Source organism: Rhinopithecus bieti, unplaced genomic scaffold (assembly GCF_001698545.2).
Source record: "Rhinopithecus bieti isolate Rb0 unplaced genomic scaffold, ASM169854v2 scaffold_13352, whole genome shotgun sequence".
NCBI classification, from domain to species: Eukaryota; Metazoa; Chordata; class Mammalia; order Primates; family Cercopithecidae; genus Rhinopithecus; species Rhinopithecus bieti.
Window position 1 is genome coordinate 2,793,297 of NW_016808026.1, and position 8,905 is coordinate 2,802,201.

The window sequence follows — 8,905 nt, forward strand, 5'->3', positions numbered from 1 at the left end:
AGACTAGGGGTACTTAGAGCTAGATAAGTTAATGACCGCATTAGAAAGTGTGACAATCTGTTCATTCATGACACAACTCCAGTCATTGACTGTAAAGTGTCTTCATCCTTCATAACTTCATTGGCTGAAATGATCCATTCCTCCAGGAGAACACTGACAAGAATTAGGCCATATCAGTCCTAATGTCAGGTCCTTATTCAAATAGGCTAATACTTAAGCAATCCTCTAGTCCTGGAGGAGACTACAATGTTAGGGAAAGAAAATGAGTTCTCAAGACGAAGTAGGTATTTCAGGGTACCAAAATGCTCAGGTGCTAAGCCCTAATCTCTTGGGAGCCGGAGTTACTGCAAGGCCTTGGAACAAAAGCACAGAGTAGCTTAACCAAATGTAGCTTAGTTTTTATGCTTCACATGAAGTTAGGAAATACATAGTCCAGGCTTGGTGCATCTGCTCACGTATGCCCTCAAAAATTCAATTGCCTTCCATCTTTCTAATCTGCTGTTCCTAAAGTGGATCTTTTCTCCTCATGGTCACAAAATGCCTGCCTATTATATCCATATTCCTGGCAGGATGACTGGCTTTTTTATTCATGAACAAAAAGCCATCTCCAATATTTTATTATCTGTAAATGTAACACATGACCACCCTTGACTGCAGCCAAGGTTGAGAGATTAAATTATTTTCTTTAGGTACATTAGTGGCCTGAACATAATCAGAGTTACATTAGTAAGAAAGAGAAGTTAAATGGATATTGGGTAGACACCTTCAGTGTGTGCTATGAATATCTCATATATATATTACCATGCATTTTGATATTTGGATCCCAAGAAATCTGTGATGAAATGTAGGAAGAAATTATTGCAGATATCTTACCTTGAGAACATTAGGTAAAAATGGGACACTAAATCTGATAATTACTTGTCTCCTTCTTAAGGAAATACAATAAGAAATAAATAGTCTTGGCTTCTTTAGGTTATTAAAAAGTACAAATATAGACATATATGTGAATTACATACCCCATTCTTAATTCCTAATATAAAAAAGGATATCACATCCCTCTGAACCATTATGCATCCTACACTGTTTTGATGCAAAGACAAAACATTGTACATTTTAAGTAGGTATTTTCTTATTTTGGAGACGAACATATAATTTCAGATATTCTTTTTGACATAGCATTGAATTTTTGATGCTATGTGGAAGATATTGTAGGAATAAAAATTACATCAACAAATTACACTTCGCAAAGAGAAGGACAGGCATATAGACAGTTTTATATTTTTTTTCTTTTTTGACAGGAAGTATAATTTATTGGTGAGTATTAAGAGGGGGGCAGCACAGTGGAAGCCCTCAGAAGTACAGGGCCCGGGGCTTGTCCAGAGGGCCATGACTGGGGATGTACTTGACCCCACAGCCATCTGGGATAAGCCACTTTTCAGCCACCATGTCTTCAAATTCATCAGCATTGCACTTGGTGAAGCCCAGCTTCTTTGAGATGTGATCTTCTGACAGCCAGGAAATCTGAACTTGGTCCTGCCCAGGGCCTCAACCATATGCTCCTTGTTCTGCAGCTTGCTGCAGATGGACATGATAACTTGGCCATTGTGAACTCTCGCCACAGTGCCCTGGTGCTTTCCAAAGGCACCTCACATGCCAGTTTGGAGCCTGTCAGCCCCAGAACAGGACAAAATCTTGTTGATGCGGAACACGCGGAAGGGGTGGAGCTGCACCCGGATATGGAAACCATTTTTGCCAAAACTTTTTATGGTGTACTTATTGGCACAAATTCTGGCAGCCTCCAGGGCTTCAGAGGATAGCTCCTCATATTCATCTGACACCATGTGGACACAGAGCGGAAACTCATCCACTTTTGCCTTCTTCTGCCCCAGGTCAAAGATGCATCTTGGCATCAGGGGCACCTCGGCAGAAGCGAGACGTTGGGTGCGGCTGGTTCTTACAATACCCGTAACAACGGGCGGGGCGGAGGCCCATGGCGACACCGGGATCTTCAGTGGCGCGCGGAAGAGAAAGAGAGCTATAATAGTTTCTTTTAAAATGATTATATTCAAGTCTATAGCTCTAAATATTAAAGTGCCATCATGGAGTATAACAGTTGCAACTTCTTAATTCAAACATCAGACTTGACAATTTGTTTTCAAATTTCTTCGATAAAGTTTATTTGGACTAAATGTTTTGCCCTCCTTATCTAAGCAAGAGATATTCTATCTCATTGCATGTGTAACTTTACAACATAGTTCCATTCTTGTACTGTACTTCAAATATGGCTCTGCTATTCTCCTCCTATTTTGCTTAACAATGAACTGTAGTCTAATTATAGATATTATTTTACATTTTTCAAAACGTAGCCTAATTATATTCTTTATTTTCTATATTAGAAAACCTAAAATTTTTATTTTTATTTTTTGAGACAGAGTCTTGCTCTGCCGCCCAGGCTTGAATGCAGTGGTGCGATCTGGGCTCACTGCAAGCCCCGCCTCCCGGATTCATGCCATTCTCCTGCCTCAGCCTTCCCAATAGCTGGGACTACATTGAGCACTTTTTTTTTTTTTTTTTAATTATACTTGAAGTTCTAGGGTACACTGTGCATAACGGTGCAGGTTGTAAATATGTATACTGTGGCATGTTGGTGTGCTGCACCCATCAACTCGTCAGCACCCCATCAGTTCATCATTTATACCAGGTATAACTCCAATGCAACCCTCCCCCTCCCCCTCCCCATGATAGGACCCCGGTGTGTGATGTTCCCCTTCCCAAGTCCAAGTGATCTCATTGTTCGTTCCACCTATGAGTGAGAACATGCCGTGTTTGATTTTCTGTTCTTGTGATAGTTTGCTAAGAATGTGTTTTCCGCTGCAATCCATGTCCCTACAAGGGACGCAACTCATCCTTTTTTATGGCTGCATAGTATTCCATGGTGTATATTGCCAACATTTTCTTAATCAGTCTGTCACAGATGGACATTTGGTTGATTACAAGTCATTGCTATTGTGAATAGTGCTGCAATAACATACGTGTCATGTGCTTTATAGCAGCATGATTTAAATCCTTTGGGTATATACCCAATAGTGGATGGCTGGGTCATATGGTACATCAGTTCCAGATCCTTGAGGAATTGCCATACTGTTTTTCCATAATGGTTGAACTAGTTTAACATCCCACCAACCAGTGTAAAAGTGTTCCTATTTCTCCACATCCTCTCCAACACTGTTGTTTCCTGACTTTTTAATGATGCATCTAACTGGTGTGAGAATGGTATCTCATTGTGGTTTTGATTTGCATTTCTCTGATGGCGAGTGACTGATGAGCATTTTTCATGTGTCTGTGCTGTATGAATGTTTCTTTTGAGAAATGTCTGTTCATATCCTTTGCCCCACTTTTGATGGGGTTGTTTTTTTCTTGTAATTCGTTTGAGTTCTTTGTAGATTCTGGATATTAGCCCTCTTGTCAAGAAGAGTAGATTGCAAAAATTTTCTCCCATTCTGTAGGTTGCCTGTTCACTCTGAATGGTAAGTTCTTTGCCTGTGCAGAAGCTCTTTAGTTTAATTAGATCCCATTTGTCATTTTGGCTTTGCTGCCATTGCTTTTGGTGTTTTAGACATGAAGTCTTGCCCTCACATAGTGTTGGAAGTTTGGCAGGGCAATCAGCAAAGGGGGGGAAGAATCAAGGGTATTCAGTTAGGAAAAGAAAAGTCAAATTGTCCCCTGTTTGCGATGACATGATGTATAATTAGAAAACCCCATTGTCTCAGCCCAAAATCTCCCACTTAAGCTGATAAGCACTTTTTTTAAAGGTTGATTTCAGATGTTTTTCTTTTACCGATCACAATCATTTCTAACACACTTTTCATTATAAAGCCACATGGATTTGAATTACATCAATACAGTAAATGGTGGGGGGCTGAGAGCTTAAGATGTTATCAGTGTGCTGAAAGACAGGTTTTTGTTTTGTTTATTTTGTTTTTTATTTGTCAAGTTATTGCTTCATTGCTCATAGAAATCTGATGGCTCTAATTTTGTTTATTATGTGATTAATAACTTATGAAGAAAAGAAAGGCAAATACTACCATTTTGTTTGGGATATTCATGATGAAAAGTCACCTTCAAATATGGCATTCAAGGAAAGTGATAGTAGCATGTGGTAACTCTTGTAGGCTACTTTGTGATTTAAAATTCAGTGTTTAAAGGTATATTGGTCTGAGGACAAAGAGAATCCTTTTGGAACATTGCAACACTGGAAGGACAATGTAACTCCTCTCTGCTTCCAGAAGAGTAGATTACAGAAGGGAAACAGAGGAAGCTAAATGATTCAACACTATCCTTAGCCACTTTGCCATAAACTACAGGAGAAGACAAAACAAAACATTCAGTCTTGTATTCATAGCTGTTTCCCTCACAGGTGGTATCCTTTGATTTAGCTTTATTAATAGAAGAGATGTTGGCTGCACAGTCAAGCAGCAGTACTGATCCAGTCAGCTCTGGAGGCCAAGGTCATATGATAGCCAACAAAATGGAAAATAAGGTAAGAGTGTTTCTGCTGAAAGCAACCAACCTGGTGAAATAAATATTTCAAAACATAAACTAGTTGACATGAGAATTACATAGCAGCAAATGTGAAGGACATATTCCATGAGGCAAACATAAAACACTATTAGCTAAATGGTAGAAGAATATTTTATGGATGAAAATTTTATACATATCTTATATTTTTCATTGGACTGACTAAAAAATGTTGCACCCAGATAGTTAATGCAAACTTATAGTTTTATTGCGATGTTTTGAATGAAATAGTATAAGATGATTATGTGCAGTCTTTGACTATTAGTGAATATACAACAAATGGCAGTTATAATTAATATTTTATAGAGTTGAAATTATAAGCATCTTTATAAAGTTTTTCACATCCATTCTGATTACTTAAACTGGTCCTTTTCTCTTGTTTATTTTAAATCAGCTTTATTGAATGTACCTTATGTATGATACGATGTACATATTTTAAGTGAGTGAACAGTCCAATGAGCTTTGACAAATGTATGTAACATGTAACTCCCACCCGAATCAAGATACAAAATATTTTCACCACCAGTTCTTTTTCATTCAATTCCCCACCCTCAAAACCACTAATTTTGGCTGGGCACGGTGGCTTACACCTGTAATCCCAGCACTTTGGGAGGCCGAGGCAGGCAGATCACGAGGTCAAGAGATGGAGACCATCCTGGCCAACATGGTGAAACCCCATCTCTACTAAAAATACAGAAATTAGCTGGGTGTGGTGGTGGGTGCCTGTAATCCCAGCTACTAGGGAGGCTGAGGCAGGAGAATCACTTGAACCTGGGAGGTGGAGATTGCAATGAGCTGAGATTGCACCACTGCACTCCAGTCTGGCAACAGAGTAAGATTCCATAAAAAAACAAAAACAAAAACAAAAAAAACAAACAAAAAAACCCACTAATTTTATTTTTACCACCATTTTGAAGTGGTAGAATTTCAAATAATTGGAATAGGATTATACAATCCTATTTGTGTCTGACTTATTCCTGCAGTATTTTCAGATTCATTCCTGTTGCGTGTATCAGTTGGCTGTTCATTTTATTGCAGGGGAGCATTCCATTGTATGATTATTCCACAATTCACTCACATGAGCATTGGGGTCATTTCCTGTTTGGAAAGTGAATAAAACTGAAATGCACATTGATAAATCTTTTTGTGGGCCCATATATTTACTTCTCTTGGGTAAATACCTATGAATGGAAATGCTGAGTCATAGGGTAGATACATGTTTAACTTTATGACAAAATGTGGTTTCCCACAGAAGCTGGCCTTTTTAACTCCCAGCAGCAAAGTACAAAAGTTTAATTTGCTCTATGTATTTTCAGTACTTGGTACTATCATTTTCTTTCTTTTTTTTTTTTTTTAATTTACTTATGATTGGCTTACTGGCCATTCACATATCTACTTTTTGTGAAGTTTCTTCTCGAATGTTTTGCTCATTTTTGTTGGATTGCTTTTCTCATATAATTGTTATGTATATTTGGATATGAGTCAGTTGTCAGATAAATGTTTTGCAAATATTTTCTTTCATTTTGTGGCTTAACTTCTCATTTTCTTAACAGTGTAGTTTGAGAACACTTTTTCATTTTGATGAGGTCTAACCTATTTTTCTATTTTTTTCTTTTATGATTGCTGCTTTCTGTGTCCCATTTAAGAAATATTTGCCTGTCCTAATTTCATTATTTTTCCTTTTTTTCTTTCTATACTACAGTTTTGACTTCTATTAACCTGTATTTAAGTTTCCTGATTTTCCTGCTATTCTGTCAAATATGTTTGATAGTAGCTGTCTGAGACATTGTATTTGTCAGCCCAGTCCCCATTTTCTATGCTGCTAAAGGGTTGATGGTTTTGACAATATCATAAGTTGGATTGTATCAGGATTTGGTCACAATAGCTTCCAAAGCATTGTGATAGTGAATTTAGGCTCTTCCTTCAGGAGAGCCCTAGAACCAAAAACTATGATATTGCTAGATCTCAAAACTGCATGACCTTGAGCCTGTTAGACCTTGAACTTGTGAGATCCTGAGATTCTGAGACCATGGTTTAACAGGCTGAGATTTCCATACTGCAATGTGTGGGATTTCAAGACCAGAAGGCTGTGAGACTGTGAGGTCTTGTTACTGTAAGACTGCAAGACAACAACCTATGTAATTAAGGAGTCAAGGTCTGAGAGACTTAGCGACAGCGAGAAGATCAAACAAGATACTTTGACATCTCCAGATATCAAAATTGTGATGCTGCTAAGACAGAAAGCTCTTTCTGCTTTCCAACCTTGTCCCTAGCCTCTGATCATTCAGCAAAATTTTAAAAACTAATTATTGTGCAGAGAGCATTATCTTTGACCTTCAGCTTCCTCCAGATTAAAACCTGACACATTAGGCCATAGGTTTGTCACAAGTTTGACTGTTTCCTCTGAAGTAAAACCAATATTTTGTTCTCCAGAAGCCTAGTTCACTGCTTGCCCCCACCTTCTCCCAGATCCCCAACTTCACCAGTGGATCTTCAGTGTGAAAATTTCCTCTGTCTTTTACATCATCATTGCCAAAGAGCTCATCCTCTGAGTACATTGCCTTTAGGTGTTAGGTATCTTTATGCCCAGATCGCTTTAAAGAAAATATGTATATGAATATCTACATGTGCATCTATATCTATTGATCAATCTGTCTTTCTTCATATACAGATATTTAAGCAACAATTTCTTGTTGTTTCAATGGGAGTAAAGGTATTTCATAACATCTACATCCTAACTAGATGTGGAAATGTAGAAGTTATTAGATTAGAACTACTGACCTGTTTGGAAAATGTGTCTGTTTGTTCCCAGGCTTTCAGAGGGAGACCCATTATATTAGTAGTTGAGACAGATTTCATCAGAGAAAATGACAGATGCTTTTCGGTTATTTAAGTTGGGCTTCCCTTGTCTATGTGGTGAATGATGACTGATCAGTAAGCCCACTCTGCACTTCAAGTGTAAGAATTTTAGCATTGTAGTTCTGTCAATGGAATCGATCTCTAATTTAAAACCCAGGCTAGTATATTTCCTACTTCATTTCTTCTGTCATTTCAACTGATCATTGGAAAAAAGAAAAACTCAAAACATATGCTCAGAATAAAGGAAATGAGCACTGCGTTGTTGAGAAAAGAGAGAAATTTAATTACTGTATCTGGACAGAGCTATTAGTGTAATTACCGACAAGGAAAGACTTTAGAAAAGTAATAGGAGAAAATAGAAGGTCATTCCTGAGATTTCTTAGAAATCATTTTTCAATTCACAGCATAAAATATTGTATTATGTATCTTCTGGACATGACAAAATATCAGTCAGATGTCCCTAAGAGGCCATGCTAAAAAATTTAATTCTCACTCTCCTCTGCTCATCATTTTCAATGTCCGTAATAGTGATATCCAAGAAGAAAAATTACAGGTTTATATTGAGTATCCCCTAAATATTAGTTCCAGAAGCAATATGGCATATCCAATGCCCTAGACTTTATTTTAGGGTGTAAATTTATGTATGATCTTTTCTGTTTCCAATTTACTAAAATTTCTGGAAAACAAATCCAATTTTAAGATTGCTAGCTGGGCATGGTGGCTCACACCTGTAATTCCAGCACTTTGGGAGGCTGAGGCGGGCAGATCACTGTGAGGTCAGGAGTTCAAGACTAGCCTGGCCAATATGGTGAAACATGTCTCTACTAAAAATACAAAAATTAGCTGGGAGTGGTGGCATGCACCTGTAATCCCAGCTCCATAGAAGGCTGAGGCAGGAGAATCCCTTGAATCCAGGAGGCAGAGATTGCAGTGAGCTGAGATCGTGCCACTGCACTACTGCCTGGGCAACAGAACAAGACTCCATCTCAAAAAAAAAAAAAAATTATCAACAAGGGCAGATTTTTAATATACAGAAGCTATCAACAAAGTCTAACATATTCATTAAATGTTGTAACATTTGAGACTTCTATTCCTAAAATTAAAACATATGATAGACATTTTGAATTTTAAATCGGCTGTAGAGTAGGCTAATGCACATGAAACCTTCCCCACCCCCAACCCTTTCAGGTTTAAGGAAAGATACAAACATGCACAAATAAATCAGTCTTTGGGGCATAAATTCAGATTTTCTAATGATTTTGGGATTTTCAACCTTCTACAGTTTGACTTTTTGACAAATACTAGGCATACTTTTTTTTTCTTAAGTAAAACTATTTGATTTCTGAATTTTCATAGTTGTAGAATATCATTACAAATGAAACACATACAAAAAAGAAAATATTCTTTTATAATTATATCTTATCCTTGAAGGATAAATGTAATGACAAAAATATCTCTTAAGTTCTCC

At 37.6% G+C, this 8,905-nt stretch overlaps 1 pseudogene; it reads right to left on the bottom strand.

The window, feature by feature from the left end:
* Positions 1–1,350: 1,350 nt before the first annotated feature.
* On the bottom strand, positions 1,351–1,992 carry LOC108537575 (60S ribosomal protein L10-like; annotated as a pseudogene).
* Positions 1,993–8,905: the final 6,913 nt, after the last annotated feature.